Consider the following 12,956-nt stretch of genomic DNA (forward strand, 5'->3'; position numbering starts at 1 on the left):
TGAGTACAGGTCTTTTACCTCCTTATGTAGGTTTATTCCTAGGTATTTTATTCTTTTTGTTACAATGGTACATGGGATTGTTTCCTTTCTTTCTCTTTCTGATCTTTTGTTGTTAGTGTATAGGAATGCAAGAGATTTCTGTGCATTAATTTTGTATCCTGCAACTTTACCAAATCCATTGATTAGTGGTGTTCTGGTGACATCTTTAGGATTCTCTATGTGTAGTATCATGTCATCTGCAAACAGGGACGGTTTACTTCTTCTTTTCCAATTTGTATTCCTTTTATTTCTTTTTCTTCTCTGATTGCTGTTGCTAAGACTTCAAAACTATGTTGAATAATAGTGGTAAGAGTGGACATCCTTGTCTTGTTCCTGATCTTAGAGGAAATGCTTTCAGTTTTTCACCATTGAGAATGATGTTTGCTTTGGGTTTGTCATATATGGCATTTATGATGTTCAGGTAGGTTCCCTCTGTGCCCACTGTCTGGACAGTTTTTATCATAAATGGGTGTTGAATTTTGTCAAAAGCTTTTTCTGCATCTATTGAGAAAATCATATGGTTTTTATTCTTCAGTTTGTCTATATGGTGTATCACATTGATTGATTTGCATATATTGAAGAATCCTTGCATCCCTGGGATAAATCCCACTTGATCATGGTGTGTGATCCTTTTAATGTGCTGTTGGATTCTGTTTGCTAGTATTTTGTTCAGGATTTTTGCATTTATATTCCTCAGTGATATTCGTCTGTAATTTTCTTTTTTTGTAGTATCTTTGTCTGGTTTTGGTATCAGGGTGATGGTGGCCTCATAGAATGAGTCTGGGAGTGTTCCTTCCTCTGCTATATTTTGGAAGTGTTTGAGAAGGATGGGTGTTAGCTCTTCTCTAATAGTTTGATAGAATTCACATGTGAAGCCATCTGGTCCTGGACTTTTGTTTGTTGGAAGATTTTTAATCACCGTTTCAATTTCATTCCTTATGATTGGTCTGTTCATATTTTCTGTTTCTTCCTGGTTCAACCTTAGAAGGTTATACCTTTCTAAGAATTTGTCCATTTCTTCCTGGTTGTCCATTTTATTGGCATACAGTTGTTTGTAGTAGTCTCTTATGATGCTTTGTATTTCTGCAGTGTCTGTTGTGACTATTGTTTGTTTCTATTTCATTTATTTCTGCTCTCATCTTTATGATTTCTTACCTTCTACTGACTTTGCGTTTTTGTTGTTCTTCTTTCTCTAGTTCCTTTCGCTGTAAGGTTAGATTGTTTATTTAAGATTTTTTTTGTTTCTTGAGGTAGGCTTGTATTGCTATAATCTTCCATCTTAGAACTACTTTTGCTGCATCCCATACATTTTGGATCATCGTGTTTTCATTGTCATTTGTCTCTAGGTATTTTTTGATTTGCTCTTTGATTTCTTCAGTGGTCTCTTGATTATTTAGTAACGTATTGTTTAGTCTCCATGTGTTTGTGTTTTTTACGTTTTTTTCCGTGTATTTGATTTCTAATCTCATAGTGTTGTGATTGGAAAAGATGCTTGATATGATTTCAGTTTTCTTAAATTTACTAAGGCTTGATTTGTGACCCAAGATGTGATCTATCCTGGAGAATGTTCTGTGTGCACTTGAGAAGAAAGTGTAATCTGCTGTTTTTGGAAGGAATGTCCTATAAATATCAATTAAATCTATCTGGTCTATTGTTTCATTTAAAGCTTGTGTTTTCTTATTAATTTTCTGTCTGGATGATCTGTCCATTCGTGTAAGTGAGGTGTTAAAGTCCCCCACTATTATTGTGTTACTGTCGATTTCCTCTTTTATAGCTGTTAGCAGTTGCCTTATGTATTGACGTGCTCCTGTGTTTGGTGCATATATATTTATAATTGTTATATCTTCTTCTTGGATTGATCCCTTGATCATTATGTAATGTCCTTCCTTGTGTCTTGTAACATTCTTTATTTTAAAGTCTACTTTATCTGATATGAGGATTGCTACTCCAGCTTTCTTTTGAATTCCATTTGCATGGAATATCTTTTTCCATCCCCTCACTTTCAGTATGTATGTGTCCCTAAGTCTGAAGTGGGTCTCTTGTAGACAGCAAATATATGGGTCTTGTTTTTGTATACATTCAACAAGCCTGTGTCTTTTGGTAAGAGCATGTAATCCATTCACGTTTAAGGTAATTATCGATATGTATGTTCCTGTTACCATTTTCTTAATTGTTATGGGTTTGTTTTTGTAGGTCCTTTTCTTCTCTTGTGTTGCCCACTTAGAGAAGTTCCTTTAATATTTGTTGTAGAGTTAGTTTGGTGGTACTGAATTCTCTTAGCCTTTGCTTGTCTGTAAAGCTTTTGATTTTCTGTTGAATCTGAATGAGATCCTTACTGGGTAGAATGATCTTGGTTGTAGGTTCTTCCCATTCATCACTTTAAATATATAGTGCCACTCCCTTTTGGCTTGTAGAGTTCCTGCTGAGAAATCTTTGTTAACCTTATGGGAGTTGCCTTGTATGTTATTTGTCGTTTTTCCCTTGTTGCTTTCAATAATTTTTCTTTGTCTTTAATTTTTGTCGGTTTGATTACTACGTGTCTCAGTGTGTTTCTCCTTGGGTTTATCCCGTATGGGACTCTCTGCACTTCCTGGACTTAGGTGGCTATTTCCTTTCCCATGTTAGGGAAATTTTCGACTATAATCTCATCAAATATTTTCTCTGGTTCTTTCTCTCTCTCTTCTCCTACTGGGACCCCTGTAGTGCAAACATTGTTGCATTTAGTGTTGTCCCAGAGGTCTATTAGGCTGTCTTCATTTCTTTTCACTTTTGTTTCTTTATTCTGTTCCATGGCAGTGAATTCCACCATTCTGTCTTCCAGGCCACTTATCCATTCTTCTGCCTCAGTTATTCTGCTATTGATTCCTTTTAGTGTGTTTTTCATTTCAGTTATTGTATTCTTCATCTCTGTTTGTTTGTTCTTTAGTTCTTCTAGGTCTTTGTTAAACATTTCTTGCGTCTTCTCGGTCTTTACCTCCATTCTTTTTCTGAAATCCTGGATCATCTTCACTATCATTATTCTGAATTCTTTTTCTGGAATGTTGCCTATCCCCATTTCATTTTATTGTTTTTCTGGGGTTTTATCTTGTTCCTTCATCTGGTACATAGTCCTCTGCCTTTTTATTTTGTCTATCTTTCTGTGAATTTGGTTTTTGTTCCACAGGGTGCAGAATTGTAGCTTTTCTTGCTTCTGCTGTCTGCCCTCTGGTGGATGAGGCTATCTCAGAGGGTTGTGCAAGCTTCCTGATGGGAGGGACTGGTGGTGGGTAGAGCTGGTTGTTGCTCTGGTGGGCAGAGCTCAGTAAAACTTTAATCCGCTTGACTGCTGTTGGGTGGGGCTGGGTTCCCTCCCTCTCTGTTGGTTGTTTGGCCTGAAGTGATCCAGCACTGGAGCCTACGGGCTCTTTGGTGGGGCTCATGGCAGACTCTGGGAGGGCTCATGCCAAGGAGTACTTCCCAGAATTTCTGCTGCCATTGTCCTTGTCCCTGTGGTGAGCCACAGCCACCCTCCCTGCCTCTGCAGGAAACCCTCCAACACTAGCAGGTAGGTCTGGTTCAGTCTCCTATGGGTCACTCCCCCTTACCCTGAGTCCTGATGCACACACTGCTTTGTGTGTGCCCTCCAAGAGTGAAGTCTGTGTTTCCCCCAGTCCTGTCAAAGTCCTGCAATGAAATCCCCCTAGCCTTCAAAGTCTGATTCTCTAGGAATTCCTCCTCCCATTGCCGGACCCCCAGGTTGGGAAGCCTGACGTGGGGCTCAGGACCTTCACTGCAGTGTGTGGACTTCTGTGGTCTAAGTGTTCTGCAGTTTGTGAGTCACCCACCCAGCAGTTATGGGATTTGATTTTATTGTGTTGCACCCCTTCTACCATCTCACTGTGGCTTCTCCTTTGTCTTTGGATGTGGGGTATCGTTTTTGGTGAGTTCCAGTGTCTTCCTGTTGATGGTTGTTCAGCAGTTAGTTGTGATTCCGGTGCTCTCGCAAGAGGGAGTGAGTGCACATCCTTCTACTCTGCCATCTTGAACCAATACCAATTCCCTCTTTTTAAAAAAAATAAATTTATTTATTATTTTTGGCTGCATTGGGTCTTCGTTGCTGCTCACAGGCTTTCTCTAGTTACGGCGAGCGGGGGCTACTCTTCACTGCGATGAGCAGGCCTCTCATTGGGTGGCTTCTCTTGTTGTGGAGCATGGGCTCTAGGCATGCAGGCTTTGGTAATTGTAGTACGTGGGCTCAGTAGTTGTGGCTCATGGGCTCCAGAGTGCAGGCTCAGCAGCAGTGGCACAGGGGCCCAGCTGCTCAACAGCATGTGGGTTATTCCCGGACCAGGGCTCGAACCCATGTCCCCTGCATTGGCAGGCAGGTTCTTAACCACTGCACCACCAGGGAAGCCCCCAATTCCCTCTTAAATAGAGAATCACAGAGGGAAACATCACTCCTTTGGCTGGTTGTGAACAAAGAACTTGTTCTTTGGCTGCTGTCTTTCGGACTACTTGTATGTCTGACTACTACTGCTGTGAGATTGGAGGGAACAGCCATGAAAATACAGAGACATGGAAAGAACCTGAGTGCTTGCTGACATCATTGAGTTGCTCGTTGTGGTTCTTTGGGTTGTACCGTACCTGGAATTCTGAGTACATGAAATAATGAACTTTTTCCAATATTTAAGCCATTTGGTTGCATTTTCTATTACTTGCAGCAGATATCATCCTTGATACAGGGGATACAGTGGATGCTCAGTGGATATAGAGGTGCCTCTGGCTTGCTGGAGGCTTTCCAGTAAGGGCCTGTGGGCATGTCCCTTAGTTACTTTGTAGGGCTGGGGCTCCAGTTTTACCTTCTGACCTGCTCAGGGATGCAGCTGAGGCAGCAGGTGGGGTCCTCAGTATGTCTAGTTGGGAAAGGATGGAGAATGCCCATATCAAACAGTAAACCGTGAATTTCTCTTTTGGGCTTTCAACTTACATTGAAATGGGAAAGTTTACTTACTGACTTGTTTATTTTTAATCAGTTTATGTTCTACTCTTACTCTTCTTAAATAATATATTTTGAGGACCCCACAACCAAAGAAATACTGTATTACAGTAATAGAGATAGAAATCAACATGTAGGAAAGAGCAAAAAGAGTGTTCCCTTATCCCAGAAACAACACAATCAAATTGTTTTCTTTACCCATGTTTCCTAGAAATTCTTGTTCATATTCATGCAAAAATGTACAGAAGGGTAATCATAACTCAGGCATCATTAATTTTTTTATTGAGGTATGACATCCGTGCTGTGAAGTGCCCATAACTGTATACCTTGATGACTTCTCATGTGCTCACTTTTGTAACCACACCCCAGTTCAAGATATGAAACACTTGACTGGGTAGCATTTTTTAGTTTGCTTTTTAAATTTAATGTCATATCAGAATCATGCTACCCTGCTGTTTATCCTAAGAATTTTTTTAGTATGCTGTATGGTCTTCATACTGCTGACTATTAAAGGCTTTAAAAATTCAATCAGCTGGCTGTATCACAGATACCTGAGCCAACTCACATCGCTGGACATTAAGATTGTTTAAAATTCTTCCAGATCACAAATAGTGCTTCAATAATCTGTACAGTAGAGTCAGAAGTTGGCAGCCTGTAGACTGGATTCTGCCCACATACCCATTTGATTAGGCTTGTTTGACGTTGGCACACCAGTATTTTAAAGAATATTTGAGTTTTGTTGCAAACTTTTACAACTCGATAGAGCTCACATGGAAATCTGGATTTCTTGCTTCCTTGATGAGGCAGAAGGTCTGGCTGCATGGGCCACATTCCCAGCAGAGGCCATCGTGTGGGGATGGGAAGGGGCTGCTCTCCTTGGAAGGGGTTTTTACTGCCCAGTTTGCCACAGTACTTGGGATTCCCAGTGTTTCCTTCTATCAGGCCTGTTCACTAATTAATAGCATCTGCCTGAGTCCAGTAGGCACCTGACTTTGCTATCCCTGGCATATGGCTTCCTTCTTCCTGATACTTATAATGATGTCATTTATGCATGAGGTTGCTGATAATCCTGAGGAAATCATAAATAGAAGTATGTTCAGAAGATCATAGTGAAAAAGAGCATGGCTATTGTGTCCAAGGTACCCTAGTGTAATCGCTGCTCGTGACTTTGGCCCAGTCATGTCCTCTGTGGGCCTCAATTTTCTCAAGCTTCAAGTAAGAACAATGATATTTCAGGGAGGAATTGTAAAGGTCTAGTAGTGCTTGGAACACAGTAGGAAATCAGTAAATGGTGGATAAGTAAAGAAAACTATTGAAAATTATTCTTTATAGTTAATTTATCCAATTCTGGTTCTTGAATAGCAAAATTTATTTTCATAAAAATAAGATTTAATTTCCTCTGAATTTGCTGTTCATTCAAAGGTCTCCAGAGACATGTATAAAGTTTTAATGACAGCAACAATAATAATGATAAGTGGATAGGATTTAATAATGTGTCTGAGTGTCTAAAGAGTGACCTTAATATGATTTAATTGAGATGGTAAATTAAAAACGTGCTGCATTGCTCCATCATACTTAAGAGGTTAAAATGGGAATGAGTTGGTCCTTAACATTGTTGTTCGAGATGATGTTTCTTTAGGAAGATCACGATCGCCACTTACTAGCTACAGGCTCTTTCAGTTGATTTTAACAGACCCAGAGATTCTTTAGGGAGAATCTCTAGTAGTACACAGAGGCTTGCCTCCAGAATTTTGAGAGCATAAAGTATTGACCTTAGTAGAAGAAACATTTCCTAGAAAATAATTTGTCTTTCTCTTAGGTACCACCACCTACTAGAAACCTAAGAGTCATTTTTATCTTTTCTTCCTCCTCTACATCCAATCCACGCATAAGTCTGTCAATTCTCCTTCCCAACAGTCTCTCAGTTCAATTTACTTTCCTCCATCTAGACTGACACCACACTCACCTAAGGCAAAATGCATTCTCCATGGAGCAGCCAGGGGGATCTTTTAAATATTCAACTCATATCACATCACCCTACTTCTTAAAATTCTTCCATGACTTCCAGTTCACTTCAGATAAATTCCAAACTCCTTATCAGAGCACACGAGGCTCTGAATGATCCGTCCCCAACTTTCTCTCCAGCTTCATCTCATGCGACTCTCCCCGCCTTGCTCATGGTATTCCAGTAACACTGATCACCTTTCACACCAAGTTCTTCCCCAGCTCAGAGGCCTTGCACATGCCTTATCCCTGCCTGGAATCCTGGCCCCTACCCCATGTTCTCTGTCTTTCTTTGTAAAATTGGCTTCTTCAGGTCTCCAGTTAAAATTTACGTTTACATCCTATCTAAGGAGGCCCTCCATTATCCTTTTCTGCAATATCTAATGCCTTCATACCCCTCACACACTTCGTGGTGATTTTGTTTCCCTGTTGGTAGTCTGTCTTCTTGTACTCATGCAAGTTTCATGAGAACTGTGGCCACACCTCTCATTTACGTTATATCCCCCGCTTCTAGCACATTGCTGGGCATATAGCAGTCATTGCTAAGTTTTAACTGAATGACAGAAAGAAAGGATGGATGTAACTGCTATGAGAACTCAGGTTAGTCTCAGGAAGGTTTTTCTAGAATGCGTTGGCTAGAAAGGGCATTAACCTTGCCACCATACCAGCATGCAGCGTCTGTTTAGTATTGCTCACAGTGGGAAAGAGTTTTAAAGGATCTAGAAAAATTGAGAGCCAAAGACCAAGATACTGTCAGCTTATCTCTAGCACTGTCCACGGGAGGTCCTGGGTTCCAGACCAATTATCACTTACATTTTTCTCTGAAAATTACTGGCGTAGCACTTGGTTTATCAATCAGTGTCTCATAAGTTTGGTTGGCATGAATTAGAGCTCTTGAACCTGATCAGTTCTGCGAGAGCTGACAGATTTAACCAGCTGAGTGTCTGATGCACCTTGGTCTCTCACTGACCCTCAGTCCATTGTTTGACTCTGACCCAGCTCTCACTCTGCTCTCACTCAGGATACTCAGCTGGTCCTGCCTACTTTCTCTCCACTTTCTGACCTTGGCCCTTCCTCTCTCTCAGCTTAGTGTCCCATCTCCCTTTTTCTCATTCTGTGCCTTGACGTAGTAAACTCAATGCACAGATTTCAAACGTAAGAACCATTAAGGGTACATCTTCGTGTCAATAAACTGAAATTAATTTATTTCAGGTTTGCTGACATTGCGGACAACCTTATGTCAGCATAGTTGGCAGCTCCTGCTGGTGAAGTGTGATATTACAGTCCAACTCTTTTAGATATTATAGGTGTCCAGGTGAAAAAATAAGAAGAAAGCAAAATTCTGGGAGCTTTGAAGTGGGACTGGAGGACTGCTCAGATGTAGAAGAATACTGAGTTCTGGAGGAGAGAAGTAAGGTAGAATTAATAAAATGAGAAGATCTGCAAAAGAAAAGTAAATTTCTAAATGCAGGGAGTATCCCTCTTAGAGTCAGAGCCAGCTAGTTTCCCTCCGTTATTCTGGTAAAATGGAGGAAATTACTCTTCTTTGTCTCCATTTTCAGCTCCCTGGTCTGGGTTTATTATTATTATTGAGGATCACGGGAATCTTCTACTGAGAGATTTTGCTATGATTTGCGAGCTTGTAGCTCATGAGAATGAGTGTACTCAGGATCCCAGACCACACCAGTCTGTCTGGCTCTGATTGTTTCTGGATACTTCCCAATCCAGGCCTGCACCCAAGTGTAGTCTGAGGGAAAGTTGTGAAGTTGAACAAATTTGTTATCTACAAACTGATTCTATCTCGTCTGCATCATACACACCTCTCAGAGCCTCCACCACTTTCTCTTCTCTTAGGCCCTTTACTCTCATATTTGTAAAAGAAACAAAATCAAAATAGTTAATTAATAATAATGATGGTATTGGTTAGGATTCAGCCAAGAAAAGAAACTACAAAGACATGGGTTCAAACCTCAGCTTCATCGCTTACTACCTGTGTATCTCTGAGCTTCAGTCTCCCCTTAACAATATTAAAATCACAAGATCCTTGTGAGGATTCACTAAAAGTATGCAGAGTGCCTTGCATATTGTTTGTGCTCAATAAACTTTCCTTTTCCCCCTTCTCAAGTATATTAACATGTTTAAAATCGTCTGCAGAGGTAAGGATTAAAACCAAGGAATGCAGCTTTCACGGTGTAATTTCAGGCAGTGGGTGGAATAGATATTTTTGGATTGTGGCTCCTCCATGTGTTCCTGACATTATAATATAGAGGTGACTTCCTACTCTATCTACACATAATGGTATTTGACTTTGTCATTATGGTTTCAGTATGATGAGCATTACTGGTGCTTGGCTCTGGACTACATAATTGGTCCTGTTCAAAGACACAGTGGGAAAGAGATTCTTTGATTAAGTTTTGTTCAGTTTTATTAAATATTTCTTGAATCCATTCCTTCCTTTCCAGCACCATCACCACTGTCATGGTTCAGGAATTCATCATTTTCTACATGCATCACTGCATCACCTCCTAATGGGTTTTCCTGATGCTGGGCTCTTCGTCTACACAGCAGGCAGAGTGATTTCTCGAAAGCATGCATATGATTCTGTCAACCCTTTACTTAAAAGCCTTCAGTGGCAGTATTCTCAGCCTCTGGTGTCATAACACACCAGTTTGTCACGTCAGTTGTAAGGCAGACTCATCCATCTATCTAACAAATATTTATTGAGCATCTACTATATGTCAGTTACTGTTGTAGGTATTTGGGGAGTACATCAATAAACAAAATAGACAAAAATCTCTGCATGTTGTCAGAAACTTGTTAGTAATAAGAGTTAAAGTCCTGAAGATTGTGAATGATTTATCTGTTTGAATATTATAGTGGATACATGTTTATTTCTACAATAACTTTATGCTAAATCACTTGGGCAGTGAGGTGCTCCTTGATGGGGAGCGGAAGGGGGGATTTATAGCTAGTAGTTGGGGAATCGTGTGTAAATCTAGGTATGCCTTTGGCATTGTGCATCTGAACAGTGTCATAATTTGTCTACAGAAAAAAAATGTTAAGCATTCTACTTGTCTACAAGATAGGGTACACATTTTTTAGCCTTCATCATTTGGCCTCCACTTACCCCATCAAGCTCATTCTCTGCCACTCCCTGCCTTTCACAGTACACGATCTGATCCTTACCTTTAAAACTGATTTAACTTCCCACCATTAGAAGCATTTGAGTCATAGATAACTGAAACATATAAATATTTTTCTTACAAGGCCAGAGGTCATATCCTTGTGGGAGAAGGAACCAAGTCCATATTGTAAACTGAAAATGAAGAGCCGAAGGGAATATGGTGGGACCATCAGATTCCTGCTAATAGATAACATTTAAGTATTTTAGAAAAGTATATTTCTTAGCATTTGATAAAAATAGACACAGTCATAATAATAAATCTGAAAACATTTACTGGTACATTATTAGTCAATCAAAAGTACAGCAAACACATTGGAAAATGGGATAGTTCTGGAGGCTAAGAAAGAAGTCGTGGAGGGATTAGTCTCACCTTGTCCATGGGTGAGGGGGAAATGGACAAAAATGAACTGGAGAAGAAGATTTTTGCTATCATACGAAAACTCTCAAGTGATGCAAATAGGAACCAAGGTCTGGTAGATTCCTGCGGCCATCAGAATTGCTCCCCATTACAAAGTGGGAGCTTCCAGTCGATTCACATTGTTTACAGCCTCAACTCTGAGCCACATGCCCAGAACAAAGATTTTCTGCTAATTCTTTCTTTCTTTCTTTCTTTCTTTTTCTTTCTTTCTTTCTTTCTTTCTTTCTTTCTTTCTTTCTTTCTTTCTTTCTTTCTTTCTTTCTTTCTTTCCTTCCTTCCTTCCTTCCTTCCTTCCTTCCTAAAAAAAACCCTCCCTCCCTCCCTCCCTCCCTGCCTCCCTTCCTTCCTTCCTTCCTTCCTTTCTTTGCACTTCATGGCTTGCAGGATCTTGGCTCCCCAATCAGAGATTGAACCCGGGCCCCTGGAAGTGGAAGCATGGAGTCCTAACCACAGGATGACCAGGGAATTCCCCTAATTCTTTCAACTTCTGATGTTGGGACATGCCTTCCATTTTTGATGTCAAAAGTGATGGTTGACACAACTTGTGGCAGCTTGGAGCGGGAGAAAGTAAGGAATCAAAGAAGTTGCTCTTGTTTAGGTTTTTATAGAAAGGTGTGAAAGGGAAAACTTTATGCATAGATATGGCTGGCTGGAAAAGATCTGGCTAGGAGTCCACAGATGGTGTTGAATGGAGATGCCCTTACATTGTTGTTTCAGGACACTCAGTATGGCTGGCTAGTGATTCATTAGGGCACAGTTCACTAAGAGGTGTGGGAGAATTGAACAACATCAAAGACACCCCAGGATGTATTTCAGTGTCTTGAAGCGGGAAACAAAAGTAGGGACTCAAAGCCATGAGTCATTCAGGGGAGCATAAAGAGGAAGAGTATAGCAAGCAGGCCAAGGGGTCCAAAGCCTGTGGTTCTACAGCTGTTGGTGTCACCTTGGGCGATTATGCCACAGGGTTCTCAGGGACAGGGCATGTTAGAGAGCTGTGCCCCTCGCCACCCATTTCTGCCTCCATAAACAGGGCTCGGCAATTCTCTCCTCAAAAGGACCACTGTTCAGTTATTTTGGTCCTTGCAGCCGAGGCTTCAGTGCCTGGCCTCTCTCCAACACTGTGTGAAATGCAGTGAGGGGCTGTGCTGGGGTGACCCACACTTCGTAATTAACCCTCCTCATTAGCAACTCCCCTGCTTCCGTTGGGGCAGGGCACACATGTTTGTGGTTATGTAACTGCCAACCAGGGCTGGGCCAGCCGTTTGTTGGCATCCTAATTGTCTCCAATCACAAGGAAATGAATTGCAGTGAGAAAAGTATTGAGAAGTGGAGCACCCTGGCTGCCAGCCAAGGACTCCAAACTGTCAGCTGCAAAGCCCAGGAATCTGGCATCAAAGCAGGACATTGGAAGTTGGGCTGGGGCCAGTGGAGCCAGAAGCCATGTGCCAACTTGCTGAAGGAGGGTTGGGGTGGGGGGGGAGCGGGGGCAGGGGAGGAGTGGGACCTGGGGAAAGAGAACACTTGAGTACAGGAGAGAGGAGGAGAGATTCGAGCACTTTCCCTTGTGACCTGTCCTTCCTCTCCTCTGATCCCCAACAGCCTCCAATGCCACCTTAGCGGTGATCTTGAGAGCACAGGGAAGTGAAGAGAGGGCAGGGCAGGGGACAAAGAGGAGGAGGGTAGATAAAAGAAGTCTGCATGGATTTAAATGATGAAGAAGACAAAAGATCTCAACAAACTGTTAGTTTCCACCCTATCCTGAGTTTGCTTTTGCTACTGCCACTGTGGAAGAAGGGCTATTGATGGTCTTGACGCCATCACTGGGGCTGTGGCCGCCTCCGCTGCTGCTGCTGGTGTAGTTATTTCAATTATGGGGATTCCAATGATGAGTGAGTACAGGCACGGAAACCTTAGAGCTTTAAGTCAAGATTACCTTCTATGAGTGAAATTAAGAAGAATAAATACGTCATGGAATGAGACCTACACTCTCTAGAAATGTCCCGAGAGTTCATAAAATGGGCATTTTACTAAATGCCTAGTAAAAGGCAGTCAGTAAAGAGGAGTTTCGGAGTACCGAGTCTATCAAGCCTCAGTCAGGCTGGAGAATCTCACATCCTTACGTGCATTAGTTTGGCTGCAGCTGAAACCTAATGGCAGCTGGATCTTGCTAATAGGGAAAGCTGGTCTGCAATGAGCTTGCAGCGGGGAGCCCCTTATGACCAGATTTGTCACTGAGTGCCCAGCATCGTCAGAGGAAGAGGGTCCGAAAACCGGGCAGACAGAGTATTCTTGCCCCAGAGAAGCCCTTCTGTCGTAGGCTGGAATGTTTCGCAGAT

The sequence above is a fragment of the Neophocaena asiaeorientalis genome, unplaced genomic scaffold (genome assembly GCF_003031525.2).
Source record: "Neophocaena asiaeorientalis asiaeorientalis breed wild unplaced genomic scaffold, Neophocaena_asiaeorientalis_V1.1 scaffold504, whole genome shotgun sequence".
Classification (NCBI taxonomy): Eukaryota; Metazoa; Chordata; class Mammalia; order Artiodactyla; family Phocoenidae; genus Neophocaena; species Neophocaena asiaeorientalis.